Source organism: Lagopus muta, chromosome 6 (genome assembly GCF_023343835.1).
Source record: "Lagopus muta isolate bLagMut1 chromosome 6, bLagMut1 primary, whole genome shotgun sequence".
Lineage (NCBI taxonomy): Eukaryota > Metazoa > Chordata > Aves > Galliformes > Phasianidae > Lagopus > Lagopus muta.
The window spans coordinates 19,069,732-19,077,152 of record NC_064438.1 but is presented as its reverse complement, the minus strand read 5'-3'; the positions used below and the strand labels follow the sequence as shown (position 1 = coordinate 19,077,152).

Sequence of the window (7,421 nt, the reverse complement as noted above, 5' to 3'; positions counted from 1 at the left end):
ATCTGCCTTTGGCTCACACTCAGATTCTTCTTCTTTTGGAAAGAAGAACATTTATCAGCTGTATTACAGAACTAATAATTATGCAGATCAACAAATGGGGAGCTGCAAAATTTCATGATGCAATCTGAAAGCTACATAAATAGGGAACTACAGAAAGGGGGACAAGGAAGATTAAGACAAAGCCCCACTCCTTAAAAGATGGTGAGGCGAACCCCTCCAGCACACCCAGACCTCCATCCCCAGTAGCACCTTGATGTGTGTGCCCAGCACAAGTCTTCTTTTCTAGAGAGAACCAAGTGGTAATTTCTCTCACATTAATTAACGTGCTTCCACAAGCTCCCAGAGGACACTTTCATCACAAAGTCTACTGCAAATCCCATTGTTTCACTGCTGCCAGCCCCTGCTCTTGCAACAAATGCCCTCTTCCCCTCTCAGGCGAAATGCCAAGGCTGATTAAATCATGCTCTTAGGCACAAACATAGAGCAATCCATGCTTTGTATATATTGTGGATGCCTCATCCTTGGCAGCATTCAAGGCCACGTTGGATAGGGACTTGGGCACTCTGATCTAGTGTTTGTTCTGGTGGTTGGCAACCCTGACCATGGCTGGGGGGTTGAAACTAGATGATTTTTGAGTTAACTTCCAACTCAAGCCATTCTATGAATCTAAGCTGGGATGTCCATGGACACTAAGCAGCTTCACTCACTCTTCACTTGTCCTGAATAAAATACCCAATAAAGTCTGTGAACACCCAGCTCAGAGGCTCCTCCTGAGCCATTCAATCAATCCACAGGTACACACACTCAGTCCAGATTAAGCTGTCTCAAACTACTCCAATTTTTGCCTCTGATTTTTGACAAGAACAAAGCGATGCCCTTCCCAACTCTCAAAGCAGAAGTCTGCTCCTGAACCTCACTTCTCCTACAGTCAAGAAGTTTCTTTTAATTTCTAGTCTAAATACATTTGTCACCAGTTTATACCCATTTGCTCCCATGCCAAGGCTTTCTATTGGTTTAAATTATTCCTTTCCTAAGCACAGGGCAAATCCCTGTTGTTTTACAGACAGGGATCATATTGCTCATTCACTATCATTTTACTAAGCAATACAAATAATCTTCGCTGTTTGTATCACATTTTCATTCTCATAAACTTTCACAGAATTTTTCTGGAATGTGAGAAACCAGACCTGTCCTCTTGATTTCAAGAATAGAGCTTCAGTGGCCCTTTCTGCTGACACCTCTTTCTACAGCTAGATTGCTTTGGCCTTTTCCTCAGCTGCATCACATCAGCATCTCATGCTGAGGATTTAAAAAAAAAAAAAAAAAAAGTTGCCCAGGATTAATTCAGTCCTTTCCAGTAGCAAGGTAACTACATTTTTTAGACAAAGAAAGGCAACAACTCTAATCTGGACCAAGATGCTCGTATCCTTTTTTGCCTCACTTCTCTCTAATTTATAAACCCGGTTTACAGCAAAATGAATTATGCTGATTCGTTGGGTGAATAACCTTGTACATCTTCCCATTCCATTTTACAACACTTTTACTGCTTAATCTTCAAGATCATCCAATTCTCCCCACACCATATCTTGATATTCTTCTTTCTGCAGGGCCTCAGCACTCCATGTCAATACCAGAAAATTGTCTCATTTAACTTACTTCAGTTTCTGAGCCAAAATCACTAACAAATACTGTGATCAGTACTAAGGCTGATCCTTTACAGACTTGATAAAGTCTACTTCCAACCTTTCTTCCCTTCACAGTATCACTTGCTTCCACCTCCATGCTACACAGTTTTTGTAGCTCTTTCTGTTGTTTTTTTTTTTTAAATAGAACTTTTTAATGTCAGAAGTGGGAACTGGCCTATAAAATAAAAGAAACACTAACGCTGAGGTTCTCCAGTGATCATGTTCACCACAGTTTAAACAACTGCTGTGCATAGGACTTTCCCAGCATAACTGCCCAAACCATTGAGAAGAATAGCAAACCCCAGCACGAAACACATGCATGCTGCTTCACTTCTTATTCAGTACCATGATTTGATGTTGCTTAAATCTTGGATGTTGAACAGCTGGTTGCATCCATAGACAGCTCTTTCCTCATCTCTCTGTAACCAAACATGAGCCCTATGAGGTAGGAATGTCTCCTAGGGACCCCACATAACGGACAGCAATAACAAAAGGTGGTTGTTTTGTTTTGTTTTTACTGTTAAATGCGGGTGAGAAGGACAGATGAAGACAGGCTACAGTCACTGCTGTTTCATTGGCTGTTTTTAGATAGCTGGGAGCTTTCATCCATTGCCTCAACTTACTGGCAATTTTCCTTCCAGAGATTCTGGACAAAATGAACAGAGATGTTTTCACTTCCAGGTGAACTCCCTGCCATCCTCACCTTGCACTGGTGTGGTGCTGCACCATTGGACCAGTTGCACCAGACCCCATGACCTCTGTCTCCCAGGTGTCCCCACATGCACCAGGGCTCTAGTTTCTAGTTCTTCACCACTTGCACTGGGCAATGGCTCCAAGGCCAGAGACAAAATCTGGCACCTGTGATGTCCTAAAACTCAGCCTGCTCTTCTGCAGCCTCCTCCAGAGCTCTAAATTCAGAGGAAGATAATTTTGCATCATCAAGTGTCTCTTTTGACAACTCACATCATACAGCAAGCAAGGCAGAAAAACTGAACAAGGAACGCAGCACTTATTTCAGCATTAAGTACCCAAGAAATGTATTTAAAGAAAGGAGGAAAGCAGGGAGGGGGTAGCATGTAGATATAAATGCAGGATGTAGATTTCCCTCTTTCATATGCCACAGAGACATCTGGAGGGATTTCAGGATGTGAGTGCTTTCCATCTGGGACCATAAATAAAAAAGACGCCTGCAAGAATTTTCCATTTCTAGACTAGACAACAAAATTACCCCCCAACCCAGCTATTAGATGCCAGAATGGAAATAAGGTATCTGACTAAAATAGCCAACTGTTCACTTCTTCATTTTTAGTAATTATTGATCAAAATTGAACTGCAGTTATGCATGACAGTAGCTAGGAGAAAATCGCTAGCACCTGCCTACAAGTCAGCCAGAAAGCAAGAAAGATTTACAGTGGCACATCCAACCTGAAGTCCTGACAGCTCACAAGCACAATGCTGAGCTGCAACGAGTTGGCTCAGGCCTGATCCCGCTTCTGCACGCACAGACCTCAGCCTATGCTGGCAGGGACGGCTGGTGAGCACCGCTGCTCACAGGAACCAGCTGTGCTGCTCAGATGTGTGTGCTCACACAGAGCTGGAAAAAAGAAGCTGACAGTGAAACTCGGCCCAGCTGATTTCCTAGTCAGCTGCTCTGGCAAGAGCCTTCTGCTACTCCGGTCAAATCCTCTCATTTTCTCAAAAAATGAAGTAGAACGAAATGGAACTCCTGCTGCGGTCAAGTGGATTCTTGCTCAAACATTGCTAACAAAGATCTTGCAGGCGTTGGCTGTTCTCCACTTAGATCTCTGGTCCATTTCTGGAAACACTTCTATAATTAATGAATTATTATTAATATTACCACCAAGAGTGATTTTTGGCAGGTACTTAAGAGATAGAGATGCACATTTCCTCATTTTTCAAGGGTACCAAGCATCCCAATTCTCTTCCATGAAAGAGAGATACCTCCTCCAAGCACTGAACACCCACACCTGCCCCCCCCAAGAGGCAAGAGCAGATCTGACAGCTATTTGCTTTGTAACGGTGGCAGGGACAAGTTGGGAAAAATTCCTAGCAAGCTACAGTGCCAGGCAGTATACAGGTTGTTCACCAAAGGAAGCAAGGGGGAAAAGCAGCTTTCACAAGGAAAATATTCCTATACACACATATATTATCACGTGAGAGACAGTGCTTCATGGGTTGTCCTAAGTCAGCTGATCCCAGCCAAGCCAAAGTGGGAATTCAAAACCAAACCATACCCCAAAAGACACAATCAGCACTACGTTGTGTCATGGGGCTTCAGTTCTTGTTTCTCATTCCCTACACAATCTGCTTCTGATGATGACTTGACAGCAGCACGCTGCACTCCACCTCCATGCCCTGGGGACAGACAGAATGAATTACAGAACATGTTCTTCCCAGCAGACCTCCAGTGCTGCCAGCTCTCCCAGGTACTTTGCAGGACCCGATTGCTCTTAGCAGTTTTGACTTGAAGGCAGCACACAGTTCCTAGCACAATTAGCACCAACGCTCACACTGTTGTCACTACAGCACAGAAATTTCTTTTCTCTGCACATCGTTGTTCTCACCCTTACCTCCCACTAGTGCTCTCCCCGCTGAGTGGCTCTCAAGGTCCACATCTGTCAGTGCTGACACCAAAGGATTTCTCCAATAAAGGACACAGAGTGCACTCCATCCTGGTCACCGTGTCCCTCGCAGAACAGCTCTGCATGCACAGGGAGCTCCATGCCAGCTGGGCAGCATTCCTCTGAGTACAAGGCAGACAGCAAAGCCAGAGTAGTGCACTCAGCCTGCTGCTGGCAGCCACCTCCCAAGGCTCAGCGTGTCACTACTGCACGGCCGTGTGGAAAGCAGAAGTCAAAAGTTTGGTGTTGTGACAGTCTGCTTCTCAATCTGACCTCATATATGTTTGTTCTGCCTGCCTCTGCCCCCTGATTTAGCTTGGAGTTGGTTCTTAGGTACTTACAAAACAAATCATAAAATCAGTATGTGAAAGAAATCACCAAGTTTATACGATCTATCTGAAGGTGGAATTTGCCTGACACTAACCCAGAGTTATTAGTGGAACACAAGACAGGAAGGAGAGCAGACCCTCAGCACTCAATTCATGCAGGAAGCACTCAGTGTTTTGCAGAAGTAGTTCAAAAAGGAGCCAGGACTGAAAGGTATAGCAATTTTTATGGTCGATCTCTATAGCTCTACTACTTCACATGATGTTATTATAAGGGGAAAAAGTGTGGAGGCTTATGCCAAGAGTGCTGTACTAAACCGTCTCCTTCACTCCCACAAAAACAAGGCTAAAAGTGCCCAGAAATCACAACAATCAGATGCGGGCAGGAGATGAAGTGCACAGGAGTTTTTGCACCGCAAATTAATTTGGTTGGACATGCTAAGCCTACACAAATAGCTGGGCATTGGAGGTGGGCTGCTTATTGCCCCCCAGCCTCTTCCAACAGCACCAACACACAGCAGCAGATACTAAACTACCATAAATTTCCAAAAGCAATCCAGATGCTGCCTCTCAGGGCTTGTCCATAAGGGAAGATTTCAAAACTATTTCAAAACAAACTAAGAACCTGTATCTGAGGCACAGCAGCTGTTTTGCTCACACTCCCCTCGCACACTAAGGACTTCTCATTGCAGTTTTGCTTCTGAAGCAATTATGCCCAAGTCACACAACAGCATTCACAGCATGGAAAAAAGCATCTAATGCAGAGGGGACAGAGCAGTCATTTTAAGACTGTGATTCCCAGCCGGCTGTCCAAGCCAATAAGCCTTAGGAGGAGACTTTCTCCTGCATCAAAAACATAAGCAGTGATGTACCTGCTGAGTGCCCCCTGGAAACTGCTCTCTGTACATGCATATAAATGCAGGGGTCAAATTATCTCTTTCAAGGTGATGCAGAGATTTCATTACTTTGAAAATGATGGAATCCAGTGGAGACGAATCCTTATTAGATGAATTGGTCAGGTGAAACGCATTGTTTTATTCATGATAAGATCGTGACTGTTTTATCAAAAGAGACCACAGGTCTTCACACAGCATTCCCTACTTTTCTGCATAGGTTCAAACCAGGCTCCTGCACTTTGGGCTTCCCAGCCTTCTCACTTTTTCCACTTCCAGGCTTGGAAGACAAAACCCCAGTCTGAGACTTGAACGTTCTGTTTGGTGACATAGGACATCAGCCAGAGCCATACATCATGGTGTGAAGTCACAGATCTTTTGGGGCCAGTTGGATCTAGTACAGTCAAATGGCACTAAGGGCTCCTGCCTCAAAACTCACCTTCAGGTCTTTGCTCTTTGATAGCATCAAGAAATGACACGAGCACCAGGGTATGTGCACTCCTGCATGTCTTTGTGGCGTGGTGTATCCAGGGCAGCCCAGTTCAAGCAGGAGTTCTGCACTCACATTTTGATGCGCCCCTTTGCAAGTCAGCGTTCCATACTTGGACCTACACAAGCCCTCTGCTCCCCCTATGTTCCTTCTGCACCCTTCCTACAACTCATAGCAGCATTCGGATGTTTGGAGCTCGCACAGCACCAAACATCTGCCACCAAATTATTTCCCTCTTCCAGTTCACCAAGCAGCTCTTCCGCACTGCTGGGCTGCGGCCCTCATCCAGCGCCGAAAGGCTTAGCGCCGCGTGCCCACCCTGCGTGGGGAGCACCCAGAGCATTCTGTGAAAGGGAGGGGGATGGCTCCTCTGATGAAGCCTCCTTCCCCTCCCCTCCCCAGCTCAGAGCCGCTCGGAACAGATAACGGATACAGTAAGCGGTCCATTAAATTGAGTCAGCCATTAAGCGACAGCAGAATGCCTCCGGCACGAACACAAACGTGCCCGTTGTGTACGCAGCAAATTGATTAAGGTCTGTGCTGTCACAAGGAGCAGTCAGTCCAGAGTGGCTGGTTGCTAACTTCTAGCCAGGAGGAAGCTTCCCAGCTACATGGGGGATTATGCAAGCCCAAATCTACACACACACACACTTCTCCCTCGATCCCTCTGCAGAGAGGCGGGCGTGCAGATAGTGCTTTTAATGGCCATTTACTGATGAAAATGACAGAAAAACCAACAATCCAAAGTGCTCGTGACATCAACATGAAAGCAAAATGAATTCATTCTGATTGGTGCTATTACGAGGAAGAGCAAATGTATTCATAATGGTAGGACGCTAAAAAGCAGCACGTAGCTGGATCATTTGTCTATAAAAATAATAATGAGGCAATGGGTGCACCATTTACATTTAAGAGAAACTCACGCACTGGCAAGATGCTGCTTCAGAGGCTCTAAAGAGAAATACAAGCGCACACGGGTTTTAGCACCTCAGCTGTAAAATTATTGCTGCTCTTCTGCAACAGATCTTTTCCCACCTGTGAATCTGAGCCAGGTAGGTCAGTGAGAATGCTTTTCAGCACTGCAATGTTCCCTGGGGATATGCGCTGCTGCCTGATCCAATCTGGTTTTCAGACATCTGAAAAGAAATGCTTTCTATCATTTCCCTAGAAAACATTATGCTGTCTCAGAGAGGTTAAGGATAGGAACAATGGCCTATAATTTAACCCACATTCTTCTCTTTATTTGTTCACCTACAGACAGGATTCGATCTGGGAGGTGTGTGAGGCACACAAGCTTCATTCCCACTGTTACATCAGCTTGCCAGCAGAGAGCAAAACCACTTCTCAAAGGCAAAGCCCTGCTTACTAACAAGCTCAGCTGAGTA

General features: G+C 45.1%; 1 protein-coding gene across 4 annotated transcripts in view; it reads right to left on the bottom strand.

Moving 5' to 3' along the window:
• The window catches only part of LDLRAD3 (low density lipoprotein receptor class A domain containing 3), a 224,489-nt gene that overhangs the window by 143,614 nt on the left and 73,454 nt on the right, over window positions 1-7,421 (bottom strand). The window lies entirely within an intron of this gene.